Source organism: Adiantum capillus-veneris, chromosome 13 (assembly GCF_014529385.1).
Source record: "Adiantum capillus-veneris isolate H3 chromosome 13, ASM1452938v2, whole genome shotgun sequence".
NCBI lineage: Eukaryota > Viridiplantae > Streptophyta > Polypodiopsida > Polypodiales > Pteridaceae > Adiantum > Adiantum capillus-veneris.
Genome location: NC_140943.1, coordinates 10,909,965 through 10,928,192, shown reverse-complemented (window position 1 = coordinate 10,928,192; position 18,228 = coordinate 10,909,965).

Here is an 18,228-nt window from a genome sequence, read left to right as displayed (position 1 = left end):
AAAAGGGTAAATCCATTGTCAAGTATGGCCCTCCTAAAAGCAATGTGAAAATCAAGGAGCTCAATGTAGTTGAGTCTCCACCACTCGTCGTGAAACGTCTTGATATTGACAATTGAATTATTTCCAAATGCATTATTGGATCTTGATGAGTGTTATGTGCAAAACTAGATCATTGAATCACGTGTCACTTTTTGTGTTACTCTCCATAGGGAATGGTTCTCCAAGTATGCTTCTATGCGTGGTTTGTTCAAGCTTGGTGACGTGTATTGGATTGACATTTGTGGCATTGGAGATGTGAAGTTATGCATGCATAATGGATTGAATTTATTCTTTGAGGTGTTAGACATGTTCCAAAGTTGACTAAGAGCTTAGTGTCATCAGGACAGCTTGATGATTTGGGCTATACTATAGATTTGGGAACTGGTTCCTAGATGATTTGCAAGGGTAATTTGGTCATCTTGAAAGGCCAAAAGTCTGGCTCATTGTACTCTTTGTATGTCTCTTTTGTGAAAGAGAATTCCTCTCATGTTTTTGATATGCTTTCTACTGAGTTGTGTCATAGGAGGCTTGGTCATATGAGCTAGAAAGGAATGAAACAAATTTAGCATTTGGACTACTTACCTATCTTAAAATATTCTAATTTTAGTGTTTGTGAGCATTGCATTAATGAAAAATAGACTAGGGTCACCATTGTGCCATTGAACAAAGAGTTAGTGAATCCTCTAGACTTGGTACACAGTGATCTATGTGGGCCTATGTTGCATACATCTTTGGGGGTTGGGGGGGGGGGGGGGGGGGGGGGTACTATGTTTCCTAAAATTCATAGATCGCTCTACTCAAAAGGTGTGGGTCTACCTCTTGAAGAAGAAAGGTTTTTGCTACGTTTCAAAAGTTCTTTGCAATGGTAAAGAAACACTCAAGCAAGAGGTTAAAGGCTTTGTGCATTGACAATAGGGGAGAGTACATCTCCATTGAGTTCAAGAACTTTTGTAGAAAAAGAGGCATTAGACATCAATTTACTACGTCGTACACACCTACTTAGAATGGTATTGTGAGCGTATGAATAGGAAAATTCAAGAGAGAGTCACAACCATGTTGTTTATGGAAAACTTACCTCCAAAGTTTTAGGGAGAGATTGTTATGACAGTAGTTTATGTCATCAATCAATCACCTAGTATGCCATTGCACTAAAAGATTCCGTAGGAGATGTGGACTAGCAAGAAGCCAAACTACAAGAGATTACATGTATTTGGGTGTGAGGGATTCTCACATGTCCCTAAAGAGCTACGCAAGAAGCCAGACTCCAAACCCCACAAATGCATCTCCATTGGAAATTGAAGAGATGGACTATCGTCTTTGGCACTCAAAATCTAGAAGACTCATTTGCAAATCACAAGTTATTTTCACTGAATCAAAGATGCACATGCAACCTGTCAAAGAGGCTTATTGTAAAGTCAAACTCGAGGACGTAGCTTCAAGTGAGATTAAACAAATTGCTCAATCTACTAGTGACATTCTACCACTAGTAGTGCTCCATAGAGAGCAAGTCTCTAATGCCCCTCAGCATTTTCAGCCAAGGTTAGAGTATTTGTTGGTCACTGAGTGCAAAGAGCCTACCTACTACCAAGGGGTTATTCAAATGAAAGATAGCATGAAGTGGGAGGAGGCAATGCAATTGGAGTATAGCTCGATCATGGCAAATGAGACTTGGGAATTGATAGAGTTTCTAGAGGGCAAACAAGCCTTGTCTTGGAAGTGGGTGTATAAGAAGAAATACAATGCAAAAGATCTCGCGCCTACGTATAAGGCTAGATTGGTTGCTAATGTTTCAAGGAGCGGAATTTGATTAGATTTTCTTTCCAATAGTCAAGATGACTACCTTGCATCTTGTGCTTGGACTAGTAGCCATTGAGGCTGTGGAACTTGTCCAGATGGACCTGAAGACAAATTTCCTTCATGAGGGTCTAGAAGACAATGTCAACATGAAATATCCGGAGGGTTTTGAATTTGAACCTAAAAATCCTACGAGAGTAGAGCTGATGTGTAGAGTGCATAAGGCATCGTATGGCCTAAAGCAAGGCTCAAGGCAGTGGTCCCAAAAACTTGACAAGTACATGCATTCCCAAGGTTATGTTCGGAGATAAGAAGATCATTGTTGATATACCCGAAAGTTGAACAACGGTTCACTTATCATCTTGATACTTTATGTGGATGATATGCTCGTTGCCAGGAGTTTAAAATAAAAATTTCCATCTTGAAGAAGTCACTTAGCACACAGTTTCCTATGAAGGATTTGGGCAATGCAAGTCACTTTCTTGGTATGTGTATCAAGAGGGATAGAAAACATGAAATAATGGAGTTATCTCAAGAAACATATATCCACAAGGTCTTGCAATCTTTTAATATGTAGAAGGGGAAGCTACATTGAGTAACCCAATGCAAGCATATGTAAAACTTATCAAGAATTATGCTCCCAAATCTTATGCTAAGCAAGCAAAAATGACCAACGTGCCATATTCTTCAGCAATAGGTAGTCTTATGTTTGCCATGGTAGCCACCATACTAGAAAATGCATTTGCAATGGGAGTGGCAAGCAAATTTATGGAAAATCCTAGTAGGAAGGAGTGGGAAGAAGTGAATTACATTCTGAGATACCTTACGATTACAGCAAGCAAGTGCTTATGCTTTGGGAATAGTGATGCATCTAAAGTGGGCTACATAGATGCAAACTATGCAAGGTGTATGGATAGTTAAAGATCCATGTTTGGCTATGTATTCATATTTGATGGAGAAAATGTGTCATGGAGATCGTGTCTACAAGATTGAACTTTGTCTTCCACCACAAACACAGAGTATGTTTCAGTTCTTGGTGCTAGCAAGGAAGTTGTATGGTTAGCTCATCTAGTGGGAGAACTTGGCATTTATCAGACTCCAGTGTTGCATTGTGATAGTCAAAGTGGTATTGCATTAGTGAAGAACCCCATATTTCACTCCAAGTCAAAACGCATAAAAATTAGGTATCATGTGATCGAGGACATATTGGCTAGCAAGTGCATCAAGATCATCAAGGTTCATATGGATGACAACACCGTAGATTCTCTCATGAAGAGCCTAACCTCATAGCAGTTTGCACATTGCATTGAGATGATGGGTGTACGGTGAAACCATTGAAATGCTTCATGGTTTTACATGTTGTACATACATAAGGCTTGGGACACGTTGGCCTTCAAGTGGGAGATTGTTGGGCTCCAAACCAACTACCTGGATGCCCACATCCATTACTAACCCATCTAACCTTATTCTTTAACACACAATAGAATAAGGAGCTATGAGGTATCGTTATCCTCACTTTGTGCTCCACCCACTCTATTTGTATGCTCTTCTTCTCTCTCGCACTTTGCATGCACCGTGCACTCTACATATCTCTCTCATGGATTGTCTGTTTGGAGTGTCGTCAGCTTCTACGAGTCCAAGGTGAAAGTGTTAAGAGTTTTGGCATCTCAAGTGAACTGCCTAATATGTTCCATCATTTCTTTTGGCTTTTAGGTATTTATTTTACTTATTTGTCAAAGTTTGGGGAGGGCAATTTACTAAGGTTGTTATGTAAGCAACCCCTTGCCTCCATTGTATATACATTGAGTTATTCATTGCCAAGGTTGATTGGTTCAGGAGACTCTCTCTCTCTCTCTCTCTCTCTCTCTCTCTCTCTCTCTCTCTCTCTCTCTCTCTCTCTCTCTCTCTCTTGTGCACTTTCCTTGGTCTCTACGCTTCCACGTCATCAACTTTGACATGGTGTTAGAGCCCTCGGTGGAGCTCTGTGCCTGAAGACCCTTGGTGAAGATTGAGCTGCTTGGAGGAGATCACCACGAAGAAGAACTTGTCGACGTCATCCACCCCCCTCTCCCCTAGAAGCATCTCAAAACGCTAGCATTTTTAGGCTTGCCAATGCTCCACTTCAGACCCCTCCCCGACCCGTCGGTCCTGAAGGCGTTGTGGCCAATGTTTTAAAATGCTAGGCTAGTGGCCAAAGGCGTAACTGCCTCCCTCGTTCCAAAAAAGTGATCCCAGCATTTTAGAATGTTGTGGGTTGTGAGTGGGCACCCTTAGGAAGAAGAGAGGGACAAATTCTACTTGGTGGTTTGGGAAGGTGAGGTTTGGGAGCCCATTTTGCAAATCTTTGGAGTGGCTTAGGAGGAGTTCAAAGCTCAAGCTTTTGAGAGAAGCTTCGTGGATTGGCTTGGAAGGAGCGACCTTGAAGGAAATTATTTTAGAGAGCATTGTTTTGGTGATTTGGCTTGGTTTGTGCAGTCACCCTTAGAGTACGAGAAGGATTCCGAGAGTTCCAGATCTTGCAACTTCATCATGGGCCCCCCTTGCTTGAGCGCCAATGATAAATTGAACGGCAATAACTACGCTCATTGAAATTTGATCATGCAACTCTGGTTCTCACAGAAAGGCTTATGGGATATTGTAAACGGCTCGAAGACCCGTCCCATGAGGGATCCCAACAACATGTACACCCGCCTTCAAGATGACGAATATCTCAAATCATGTGTCAATTGGGATGCGGCTAATGCGAAGGCAATGTCGGCCATTGCAGAATCTCTTACAAAGGACCTTTCTCCAGCCATTCAGACTTTGGAAACTGCCAATGATATGTGGCTCAAGTTCATTGGAATGTTTGATCGGGATTCTACGATGCGAGCAGTCACCCTTCTTGGACATTTATTTTCCATCCAGTTTCCACTAGGCAATTCCATGCAATCATTTCTTATGAAGGCAAAAGTTTCATGATCAAATATCGGCTATGAAAAGTTCACTGAGATGAGCACTCGGTTGGTTTCTTTGGTTCTCACGAAGTTGCCTAAGGAGTATGAAACGATGTCTAGTACACTTTGGCTACAAGTACAAAGGAAAAGCTGGAACTTGATAATCTTAACTCTTTTCTCATTGAGGAGGAAACCGTGTTGATAACTCAAGGAAAAATTTAGGTTTTTGGACGTGATGTGCTCACAGTTCACGAATGGGGATTCTTGGATGTATTTTTGGTCTACAATTCAAATTTTCTACAGAGGAAACCAATGCTCAAGATGGCATTATTCTCAGGGACAAAGTTGATGGTAGCAAAGCTGAGGTGTATCCAGTCGGTGGCCACTTTTGGGGTGACCATGGTAGCTTCTTCATCGACTTGGTCTCACTATTGATGTCCACTATGAGCTGCGAGAGGGTGTTAGAGTTTTGGCATCTCAAGTGAACTGCCCAATGTGGTCCCATTATTTCTTTTGGCTTTAGGTATTTATTTTATTTATTTGTCAAATTTTGGGTAGGGCACTTTATTGAGGTTGCTATATAAGCAACCCCTTGCCTCCATTGTATATGCATTCTTGCCAAGGTTGATTGGTTCTCACTGTCACACATGTTTGCTGCCATAAGTGAATGCCAAAATGGCAACAAAGTGGGAGATCACTCGACCCCTACACAATCATGAAAATCACGACCAATCGCATCAAAACCTACTCTCACATATGCATAAAAGAACTCCACAATCTGCTATCTACAAGCATAAACTGGGACAAACTACTCAACCAAGCATAAAGCGCATAGCCATATACGCAAGTAGAGAGCAAACTAGCTCAAAACGCATCCCACAAAAGAAATTACCTACAAAAACCTGTGAAACCTGTGACTAGAAAAGTTTGTAGCCACACAAGCATACGTAATCCTCACTCCTGCGAGAGTGGGTGCAAGAACACAAACTGTGTCCAAACTGACAAAACCTGTCAAAAGTGAGAGTAAACACTCGATCGCTGTCAAAGTGGGAATATATTGACCATTGTAAGAGATGGCATAGCACTGCAAACTTTCATGGCGAAGATGAGGAAAAATGAACAAAATTTCCTTTGCAAAATGAGTCAAAACTCAATGCAAACCGCAAGCCAAAAAACTGCAGATAACTGACAGAGTGGGAGTCAACTCGATCACTAAACCATCAGAGAGTAAACTACAAATACGCATAAACTATGGCGAGAATCTGGGAAAAATCCGGCAATTTCCCCTGAAAACTGAGCAAAAATTCAAAAATCTCACCAAATCCGCATGAAAATAGACACTCAATGTCTCAGTAGCAAAATCCACAAATGGCATACATAGCACTACCAAAACCCTGGCATAATAGCTCACTCTTGAGCGAGTGGCTCTATGGACGTATACCTATCCAAAAACACTTGTAAATCGCTAGCTCAAACTGTATCCGCATAATGCATACATAGCCTGGAATTGCACCAAACTGTGCAAAAAAGGCTCTTTTGAAATGCTCCACACAGTCGTACATGAACACTACATGTGCCGCATAAGCTGTACTACAAAGACTGTGCAACCTGTGAGCAAAACCATTGGAAAACTGGCAAACACTACCTCTTCGGTCAGTAAACCTATCGACCAAAAAACACATGCCAAGAGCTAAGAACGCTCGAGGCAAAAACCTGCTCTCGAATGGTCCATCAGAGCCGTATCTGTCGGTATGTGCCATTGAAACCGAAAATTGGAGGAACGTCGAAGTTGAAGCGCCGTGGAGACTACGTCGGAACCAAATCCGCTCCAAAACAGGCGCTAGAGGAGAGTCGATGCTGCTCTCGCTCTATCATCACCTACTGTGTCGAGGTCGAAAAGTCATCGATGCGCTAGCCGAATAGCCGCACGATTTGTGTCGAAATCGATGTCAAGAAGTAGAAGAAAAATTGCCGAGAAGATCGACAAAATTGGGATGATGTCGGGTGATGCACGGGCTTACTTGCCCGTACCTGTACACGCATGTGTCTGTGTGCGTGAGTGATCTCCAAAAAAAGGGCTCTCTCTCTACCTCTCACTCGCTCGTTATCTCTCACTCACATGCTCGCTTGCACTCTCACTCACTCGCTTTCGCTTTATTTCTCAAGCTCTCTCACAGTGAGAGATATGTACTCCAATGTCGAGAACTCGAGGGGGAAGGCGGGGGCCGAGGGTCGGTAGTCGATGTTGTCGGGGTGTCGAGGGTCTTTAGCGGGATCAAGCCCTTGACTGCAAGTCGATTGGGGGGGGGGGGGGGGGGGGGGGGGGTTTGCACCCACCCTTGCACACAAAGTAGTGTGCAAGGGTGCAACCAATTTTTTTTTAAAATGATTTTTTTGTTGCTCTGTGTTGAAGCCTGCAATTCTGACAAAATGGCAGCGTTCTCTGTCGTATGTCGACTGTAGGGGGTTATGGGTGTGTGTGTGCGTGTGTGTGTGTGTGTGCATGCGCGTGCACCAACACCACCACAAGCTTCAAGTCGCCACTCCCCACAAGCTTCTAGTCGACTTCTCAATTGCTTGCTTTGGTCTCGGTGCCAACATGCCTTGCTCACAAGCCTTCAAGGAGCTGCTCCGTTTGCCTGACTCTTCGTGGCTCATCTAACCGAGTTCAGACAGCGCGTGTGTGCTTGTGTGGCCCTTTCTCAAGAATGCTCCAGCATGGTCGACTCCCACCAAGCTGCTCCCGGTTCTGCCCTACTGCTTCTATTGCTTGCATAAGCTCTTGCTGCGACGTGCTTCACCTCAAGCTACCATATTATGGGAGTGATGTGTGTGAGCCGCTTAGGACGGCTAGGGCACTTTTTCCCCTTTTTAGGAGGTATTTTCCTTGGTTTTTGTATACTTTTGGGTAAGTACAATCTTTGTATTAGCACACTGAGTAATACTACTTCCCCGTGTTGTGCACTCTTGAGATTCTCCTTCATCTTTTGCATCTTGCATGTCAATGAAGAAGCACCAAATGATGGCTGGGAAGTAACGGAATATAGAGGAAAAGGTAGAGCTAGCTAAAAAAAGGCAAGGATGAGACTCCAAAGCTGATGACAAGGTCATGAGAGGGGGAGGTAATAGGAACAGATAGAAGTCACCAAAGCCAAGGAGGGTACAGCTAACAAGTGGAGAGGCTCAATAGAAGAAACGCTAATCCAAGGGAAAAAGCCAGTCACAATATATAGAACATAAAGGTCCCCCACATCAATAGAAAACAATGCTCTCAAGTCTTTGACAAAGATGCTCGTTGAATATTATAATAAAGTGTACATAAGTCAAAGACTAGGAGGGGTGGCACTAGGGTCAAGGGAGGGTGGGTGATTAGAGGATCTCCGCAAGAGAGGGCGTTGTCACAAAATGATGATCAGAAAGAAAAATGCTAAAGCGAATGCAATCCTTCACAATGATACCAATGGACAAGTCTCCTAAGCAAGGGCAATATATATATGGACTCAGTACACATGTTGGTCTAATATCATATCAAAGTGTAGAACAAAAGGAGAGAGAACGAGACAATGGCTCATGAGAGAAAGTGTAAGGACATGGGTCCTACGGGAAAGGCCACCGGCACGGCCGAACAGTGTGTACGCTAGGGGGAGGCTATAAGATAGCACGGTTGGGTGGAAACTAGCACACGCATTACCACCACCCTTTCACTGGTATCAAAGCTATTTTTGGAGGAGGAGAAAAGCGGATTGCATGTGCATGCGTCGCGCTGCTTCTCTCCCGCATTTCGCAGACAGCGACGTCTCTGCTGCTGTGCAAAATGCAGGCACGTTTTCCCGTGCGTAGCGTGCAGATAGACAGTGATAGCCGATCGCGGCGGTCCTCCACAGCGCAAGACTAAGGCGGGCGACCAAGGCAAATTCGTTCATCTCCTAAATATTGTGTTGTAGAGGTTCTTCATATGGAAGAAAAGCACAAGTGTTGTGTGCCTGCTTCAATGTGGCAGCCCACTTTTGGCCCCATGATTTGATTCGCTGTTGGGAGAAGAGGGGGGAGATCGACCGCTTAAATTATTCAACACAAGCTCCCAAACATCACCATCAACCTTTCCACCTCTTCTTTCAATTTCCAAGCACACACACTCACACCTAGACTATCACACACACACACACACACACACACAGTAAACATAGAATTGACATAGACATGCTTGTAAGAGAGTGTAGGAGATGTGTAAGGGATGGAGATTAGATTAGAGAGTACACAACAAAATAACCATAGCATAAGAGAGTAGAGAAGAGAATCTGCAAGAGAAAGGCCTAAATCTAACCCCAAACTCCACGGCACCTCTCTTGTGGAGTTGGTATTTAATATATTATTTTTGAGTTTTAGGTGCCAAAAATTGAGGCCCCTCTTTTACAACCACTTCACTTTTGTAAATGAGTGAAGCTCATTAGTTCTTGCATGGCCCATAAGGGGAGTTCCCACTACAACTATTTACAAAGCCATAGTGACTTATTGAAATGATATTCTAAAATAATGTGCAAATATAAAATGGCCAAGAGTAATTGCCGTCGCCTCTTCATCAACTCCCCGCATTCCACTCTACAAAATCATCATCAACTCAATTAGTAAAATAAATAGACAGCACATAATTAACCATTACGCCAGCTATCCCAATTTTAGCTAACCACTACAACAGGAGGGTGCCCAGTCTCGTAACATCCCTCCCACCAGGGATAGCAATTGTCCTCGGTTGCTCAATAGAGAAACCAACTGGACCGTGAGTGATGGAAAGTGTGGAGAAGGTTAGGAAAGTTGCGAAAAAACTTTTCAGGCATCCATTTGGCATCCTCTCTAGGGTGGCCCTTGAAAGTCAAAAGGTAACGGTTATAAACCATTCCAGTGCGTGTAGTGGTGGTCTCATGGTCAACTATTTTGTCAGGGATGAGTTGCTCTTCTTGGTCTACAAGTGAAGGTGGGTCTTCATAAATGTGGTGTGTAGGTAGGGGTCCTCGGAATGGGCGTAAAAGGCTAATGTGAAAGGCATTGTGAATGTGCCAATGTGCAGGTAGTTCTAAACGGAAAGAAACATCATTAATGACAGCTGAAATTTTGAAAGGTCCATAAAAACGAGGAGCAAGCTTAACAAAGACGTTAGTATCAACACTTTTGATCCTTCGTTTTTTGATGCGAAGTAAAACATGATCACCTTCTTTGAATTGGTGTGCCTTGCGGTGCTTGTTAGCATGCCTGGTGTAAAGTTCTTGTGAGTGTTTAATGGCAGAATGCACACTTGCATAAATATCATGAAAGTCAGTAATGAAATCATCAGCGACGGGCAGGCACAACATTAGAAAGACGTGAAGCAGGAGTAGGAAGAGAGTGACCATATACAATTTCAAATGGAGACTTACCCGTGGCAGTGTGAGTGGTGTTGTTGTATGCAAATTGCAAAATATGTAGGTAATCATCTCATTTCTTAGGTTGAGAAGAAACATAAGCCTTTAACAAGTCAATAATAGTGCGGTTGGTGACTTCGGTTTGACCATTAGATTCAGGATGAAATGCAAAAGTGAAGTCAAGTGTAGTGCCAAGATTTTCAAACACACTGAGTCCAAAAAGCACTACAAAATTTTGAATCTCGATCAGAAATAATCACTTTAGGCAAACCATGATGTGGGAAAACAGTCTTAAGAAACAAAAGTGCAGCTTGATGTGTTGTGAGTGTTTTCTTACACGGAACAAAGTACGCTTGTTTAGAGAAACGATCAATAATAATCCATATCATGTCATGTTTGTGCGTTGTGAGTGGGAAACCAGTAACAAAATCCATTGAAATATGTTCCCAAGGTCTTTCAAGAATGGGGAGAGGGTGTCAAAGTCTCAGTTTCTTACCTGTAGGCTGCTTTGATTTTTTGACAAATCAAACCAGTTGAAATATACTGTTTAACATCCATTCTCATAGTAGGCCAATAGAAATCACGACAAAAATTGTGAAAAGTTGCAGCAAATCCTCTATGTCTAGCATAAGGTGGTTTGTGCAATTCTTCAATAATTAATGTACGAAAAGGTTTAGTCACACATAATTTTTGTTTGAAATAAAGGAAGTTTTCTTGAATGGTGTATTCGAGAAATGTGTGTACAGAATTATCAAGCATGTGCAACCATGTCGTTTTGAAGTCATCATCATGTGCATAAGTGTCAGGCATGGTGTCAAACGAAGTTCCCGTAATGGTTGATAGATGATTAAGTGAGGGTCTTCTACTCAAGGCATCGGCTGCAACGTTTTCTTTACCAGGTTGGTATTGAATGTTGGGCTGAAAAATTTGAATAAAATCGGCCCACTTAATATGTCTATCATCTATTAAGGGCCGAGAAAGTAATATTTGATACTTTGTTGATCAATTTTAATGATCAAGTCAGTACCCATTACATAGTGTTTCCAAATTTTCAATGCATGTACCACAACAGTCAACTCTTTATCATAAGTACTAAACTTTGCTTCAGACGGTTTGAATTTACGACTTTCAAAAGCAATTGGATGGTTATCTTGCATAAGGACTGCACCGATACCTTTTCCACTAGCATCAGTGACTACCACAAAGAATGGTCTTTCAAAATCAGGCAATTGCAATACAGGTGCATTAGTCAAAGCATGTTTAAGTGCATTAAATGAGCTTTCTTGCAAATCACTCCATTCATAAGGCGTGTTTTTCTTCAACAAGAGAGTCAAATAATGTGCTTTGTAAGCAAAATTACGAACAAATTTCCTGTAATAGCTACAAAGACCAATAAAAGATCGTAGCTCATGCAAGTTTTTGGGTCTAGGCCATGATTGAATGGCTTCAATTTTCTTTGGATCGACATGTATTCCCTTACCCGATACAATGTGTCCCAAATAAACTCTTTTCAGGATTCAAATACAAGTGATTTTGTGCAAGCAAATCAAATACACATGTTAAATGTTGTTTATGCTCTTCTTCAGATTTACTGAATACCAAAATGTCATAAAAAAAACAATCACAAAATCTTGATGGTCAATGAAAATTCGATTCATCATGCGTGTAAATGTGGCTGGTGCATTTGTCAAACCAAATGGCATGACAAGAAATTCATAGTGTCTAGTTTGTGTTCTGAAAGCAGTTTTGTAGACATCATGTTCAAACATTTTGACTTGGTGATACCCTGATTTAAGGTCAATTTTGCTAAAGATGTTTGCCCCTTTCAGTTTGTCTAATAGATCATCCACTCTAGGAATAGGAAACTTATTCTTAATGGTGATCTTGTTTAAAGCCCTGCAGTCGATACACATATGAAAGGTTCCATTTTTCTTCTTGACAAGAAGTACTGGAGCTCCGTATGGTGAACTACTAGGTCGGATTAGGCCTCGGTCAAGTAAATCAGTGATTTGAGTTTGTATTTCCCTGTGTGCGGTAGGATTTACACGATAAGGTGCTCTACAAGGAGGTTCACTACCCAGTATGATGTCAATTTTGTGGTCTTCTGGGCGTGATGGTGGAATTCTAGGTGGTAGATCATGCATGAAACTATATTTAAATTGTGAGAGAAATTCATCGTGTGTGGAGTTACGTGAAGTTTCAGTTTCAGCAGAAAATTGATTTACCAATACTAGATATGTTTTCCCCTGTTTTTGAATTGCTCGTTTGGCTTGAGTGTGAGAGAGGAGTGGAAATTTTTGATGTGCCAATGTTGCTTGGATGGAGAAATTTTTATTATTATGAGTGAGAGACATTGTACGTGTTTTATAATTAATCAACGGGTCAAATTCATGACGAAATGGCATTCCCAAAATCATATCAAGACCATCAATGGTGCTACCAAAAATGTACGTGCTTGAGTGAACTCACCAATGCAAACTTCAACGATGACTTGAGTTTTACAATTAAAACGTTGATTATTAAAAACAATTTTGACCTTGTGAGGTGATGAGATTTCAGAGAGTGATAGTTGCTGTGCCAATCGTGTGGAAATGAAATCATGGCTACTACCATCATCTAACAGAATTGTGACATTTTCACCCTTCACAATGCCTTGCACTTTAAACAAAGTGTGAGGAGATATAGGAGTACCTGAGGATGGGTTGTCATCGTTATCATAATCAGGATCATATCCCTCACCATAGTTAGCTTCCACTTCATTGTCTTCGGGTGTAGCATCTTCGATGAGGTTAAGAGTAGCTTCGTTGGGGCGGTTGTTGTTGAAGGATTTTTGACTTGCATTTATGTTGACTCCATTGGAATGGCCATTGGATTGACCATTGCCCTTAGCATGACCATTTGGGCACTTATCTGCATAGTGACCATACTGAAAGCATTTAAAACACTTCACCTTTTTGTTACCATTAGAATTTGGAGGAGAACGTTGGTTAAAAGAATTTTGGTGCCTCGTTGCTGGGTGTTGTTGTTGTTGTTGCTCGTATGAGGTTGAGCAGTTGTAGGAGAATTGTCGAATCTACGTCTTTTGAAAAACGTACGGCTTTGGTGTTTGTTTCTATCAAAGTTAGTAGAGAAAGGAGGTCTCTTGTTGCGGTTAGTGTTAGCAGGTTGATCAGTGTGAGAGGAATGTCCACCTTTCTTCTTTTCTGCGTTGAGAGCCAAATTAATGGCCTTTGACAGAGAATCTGGTTTGAACATATCTACCTCAGCACTAATTTGTAGTGTCAAGCCTGATATGTACTTTCGCTTCAATTTCCTGCGACTAACATGTTCAATAGCTTGCAATTAAATTAAACAATTCCAAAAACGGTCAGTGTAACCCTATACATCTTCATTTCTACCCTGTCGAATTAAATCCCACTGACGTCGTGCTTTAGCTTTGTACTGTGTGGGCAAAAATTGGGGTAAAAACACTTTTTTAAATGCATTCCAGGTGCGTGGTCTTCTTCCATGTTGTTTGGTGGCATTCCACCACAATGCAGCGCTGCTAGTGAGATGATTTGATGCACACTTTACCATTTCACGCTCGGGAAAGTCTTCATCATGAAAATAGTCATCTAGTTGACTAACCCATGCTAGAACCGTGCTAGCATCTTTAGTGCCATCGAAATCCTTGAAAGTGAAGGCTTTTCTGTTGATTTTGTTTTTCTTGGGTGCCGGTGCAGATTCGGTGCGTGCAGAATGCAATAATTTATCTTCAAGTTCTTGCCTTCGCATGCGTTCATATGTGAGTGATTGTTGCAGATTTTAAAGTTGTTCCGCAATCGTGGGTGCCTAAGGAAGGTGTGCCGTGATTGCGTGCTTTTTATGTTTTTCTCTTCTTTCTTTCTTTTTTAAATAAATTTAAATTTTTTTAATTTTTTAAAAAAAAGAATAATGCTTAAAAAGGGCTATTTGGTGATATTCACAAATGCAATATGCGGAATAAAAGAGTAAAATAAATAACAGAAATGTAATATACTTAGCTAGGAAATAGCGGTGGCGTCCAGTCCGGAATGGCGATGCGCTAGGAAATTGCCAGAAAAAGGGAGTGGTCCGACGGTGCGTCAGCGAGCTGATCCAATTTCATAGCGCCCGATCTCCCGTATCCCAAAAGGTAATTTTAGCTTTCGCTATAAAATTCGGTTCATAAAGTCGGCTATCTTTGGTGAGAGCGAAACTCTGGAAATTATAATGAAGAAAGTTGAAGCACCAAATGTTGTTGGATATGATCGGCGAGGAATGGACAGGCAATATCTCCCTTGAACAGCAAGAGAGAAAGCTGTGTGGCCAATGGAGTCGGTGGGTTGGGGTTGGCAAAGACCGACCAAGCGAATTAGAGAAGGGTGCACAAATCCTTAATAAAAGCCAATTTGGTTCTTAAGTTTAAATGCCAATATGCCACAATAGAAATGGAAAGCCTTTGGAGGCTTATGTTAAAATAGAATTGAAGGCTGGAGTGGGCCGTCGACCAATTTACCCAAAAGGCTTTTAAGCCACTCCTTTTAATCAAAAGGTATGTCCACTCACCAATATAGCAAGGCAACGTGGAGGTTCAGAGAACGACAGAGCCTATTTGTTTTGGAGATGATGGTGAGTGAAGGGTGTCGTTTCGGCCCGCGTGCAAGGAGGCAATAATACTCACATAGCCCGGACGTCCGTGTTGATGGCAATTTCGAGCTTTTTCGAGCAAGTCGACAAGGATTTTTTTGTGTGTGTGTAAGCAAGGATTCCCACAGAATTGTCTCGCCTTGTTCCTTCTCTTCGTTTACGCCTTCCGATGCCGCTTCCCAATGTCAAGCCGAATCGACGTGACTCAAATTTCTTTGCTTGCTTCGACTCTTGCTCTCTCTTTCCTTTAGCAAGCCATAATCCGCCTTCTTATTCCCAATTTCAACTTCGCTTCCAAAGTTGTGATTAGCGTTCCGACTTCTTTCAATTATGCGTCGACTCACTTTCTCGTCCGTATCTTCATGTATACGCAAGCTTAGCTAGTGCTTAAATTTAATCGCTGAACATACCCGTTCTTGATCGTCTTGAAGCCGAAATTGAAAATTGATTGCTGATTAGTAGCCGATTTTTCGCCAATCAACGACCAAGAAAAATTTCGTTTGCAAATTCTATTGATTAATCTTTGAATTGCCACGAATCCTTGAATCTGAGAATTGCAAGTCGATGAATTGCAATTTTGAATTTTGTCGATTCGAGGAATCCCTTCTTGAGCTTGAAATCTGATGCCAATTTTTCCTCGAACCTGAAGCTCTGATACCACTGTTGGGAGAAGAGGGGGGAGATCGACCGCTTAAATTATTCAACACAAGCTCCCAAACATCACCATCAACCTGTCCACCTCTTCTTCCAATTTCCAAGCACACACACTCACACCTAGACTATGACACACACACACACACACACACACAATAAACATAGAATTGACATAGACATGCTTGTAAGAGAGTGCAAGAGATGTGTAAGGGATGGAGACTAGATTAGAGAGTACACAGCAAAATAACCATAGCATAAGAGAGTAAAGAAGAGAATCTGCAAGAGAAAGGCCTAAATCTAACCCCAAACTCCACGGCACCTCTCTTGTGGAGTTGGTATTTAATATATTATTTTTGAGTTTTAGGTGCCAAAAATTGAATCCCCTCTTTTACAACCACTTCATTTTGTAAATGAGTGAAGCTCATTAGTTCTTGCATGGCCCATAAGGGGAGTTCCCACTACAACTATTTACAAAGCCATAGTGGCTTATTGAAATGATATTCTAAAATACTGTGCAAATATAAAATGGCAAAGAGTAATTGCCGTCGCCTCTTCATCAACTCCCCGCATTCCACTCTACAAAATCATCATCAACTCAATTAGTAAAATAAATAGACAGCACATAATTAACCATTACGCTAGCTATCCCAATTGCAGCTAACCACTACAACAGGAGGGTGCCCAGTCTTGTAACATTCGCATGCATGGCACTACTAACGGACAACGTGTTCATATTTCCGTGGATGATGGTGCAACTCATAACTTCTTGAACTATAAGCTAGTCAAGAAATTGAAGCTACACAGACTCCCCTGCTCTCACAAATATGTGGTGGAGCAGATGTCTAGGAATGATAAAGAAGTATAGGACATGGTAGTTCAAGGGGTTGAGCTTATTGTTCAAGATCATACGATGACCCTTGACTTCCAAGTTATGAACATGGACCGTGCTAATGTAGTTTTAGGATGTGAGTTGTTGTATGGTTTAGGAAACACATTGCACACTAGTTATGAACACAACTTTTGATCCTTCATGGCCAATGGTAAACATGTGCTTTTACTTGGTGAGAAAAATATACCATCTGCACCTCTTATATGTACATCCGAGCTTTCTTTTGCAGAAACCAAATTTAATAAATGAAGTCTTTTTGTGTTAGTGCTTGTCTCCAAGTTTTGTGAATTCTCAAGAGCAAAGTGTTGTGAATTCTAGTAGTGGTATGCAAGGTGCAATGAATTCTAATGATAAGCAAAGTGTTAACAAATCTAACGAGCAAAGTGCACTCAATTTTAATTCTATATAGCAACGTGCAACTGTTGTAAAACAAACATTACAGGAATTACAAGATTCTCCATCCCAGCATAACTCTAGTTTACTTTCTCCTTTTGCACGGTAAACGCTGACTCACTTACTCACGGAGTATAATGATGTATTTTCAAGTGATTTACCGCCAGGTTTAGCCCCTACACGCGATGTGCAACATGGCATAGATGTCTTGCCAGGCACTAAACCAGTGAGTAAACCACCTTATCGTATGAGTGCTAAAGAAGCCAAGGAGGTTGAGAGTCAGTTGGCTGACTACCTTGCTCGTGGTTTCATTAGACCAAGCACTTTGCCTTGGGCATCACCAATTCTATTGGTGAAAAATAAAGATGGTACTATGCGCATGTGCGTAGATGATCGTGGATTAAATGCCATAACCATCAAGAACAAGTATCCTCTGCCTCGAGTGGATGAGTTGTTTGATCAACTCCATGGGGCAAGATACTATACAATGATAGATCTTCGTTCAGGATACCACTAGGTGCGTATCCTTTTGCAAGATATCTCCAAAACTGCCTTTAGAACACGGTTCGGGCATTTTGAATTTTTGGTTATGCCTTTTGGTCTAACCAATGCTCTAGCTACATTTATGACACACATGGATAGTGTTTTACGTCCCTATCTTGGAAAATTTATTGTGGTTTTCCTTGATGACATTCTCATTTATAGTAAGATTGAAGATGAACACATAGAACACTTATGATTAGTGTTCGAACAGCTACGAGCTCACGTGTTGTATGCAAGCAAAGCAAGTGTGATTTCTTTAAAATAGAGATACATTACCTCGGTCATGTGATCTCTTATTCTGACATCAAAATGGACATTGACAAGGTCGCTGCCATTCTTCGATGGCCACATCCCAACACGGTTGAGGAGCTTCAAATATTTTTAGGCATGGCTGGATTTTATCGATAGTATATCCGTGATTATGCCAAAATTGTTTTTCCTATGACGGATCAACTTAAAGTAAAAGGTAAGACATTTTCTTGGGAAGAAGCCCAAAAACACAGTTTCGAACAGCTCAAGGTAGCAATAGCCACTGCTCCCATCCTAGCAATCGTTGACCCACTTAAGCAGTTTGTGGTAGAGACCGATGCTAGTGATAAAGCAATTGGTGCGGTACTTCTCCAAGAGGGAAGACCTATAGCCTTTGAAAGTAAAAAGTTAGATAGAGCTCAACATAATTATTCTGTCTATGAGAAAGAGCTCTATCCCATAATTCACGCTTTATGAAAGTGGCGACACTATTTATATGGTGCCGAGTTTGAAGTAGTTTTTTTACCATGAGAGTATCAAATGGTTTACTACTCAAACGGACTTGAAGGGCCGTAAAGCTAGATGGGCCGAAATCCTTCAAGATTATGATTGTAAGCTACGATATCGCAAGGGGCGATATAATGCAGTAGCGGATGCACTAAGTCAGATGCCTCAAATTAATTCACTT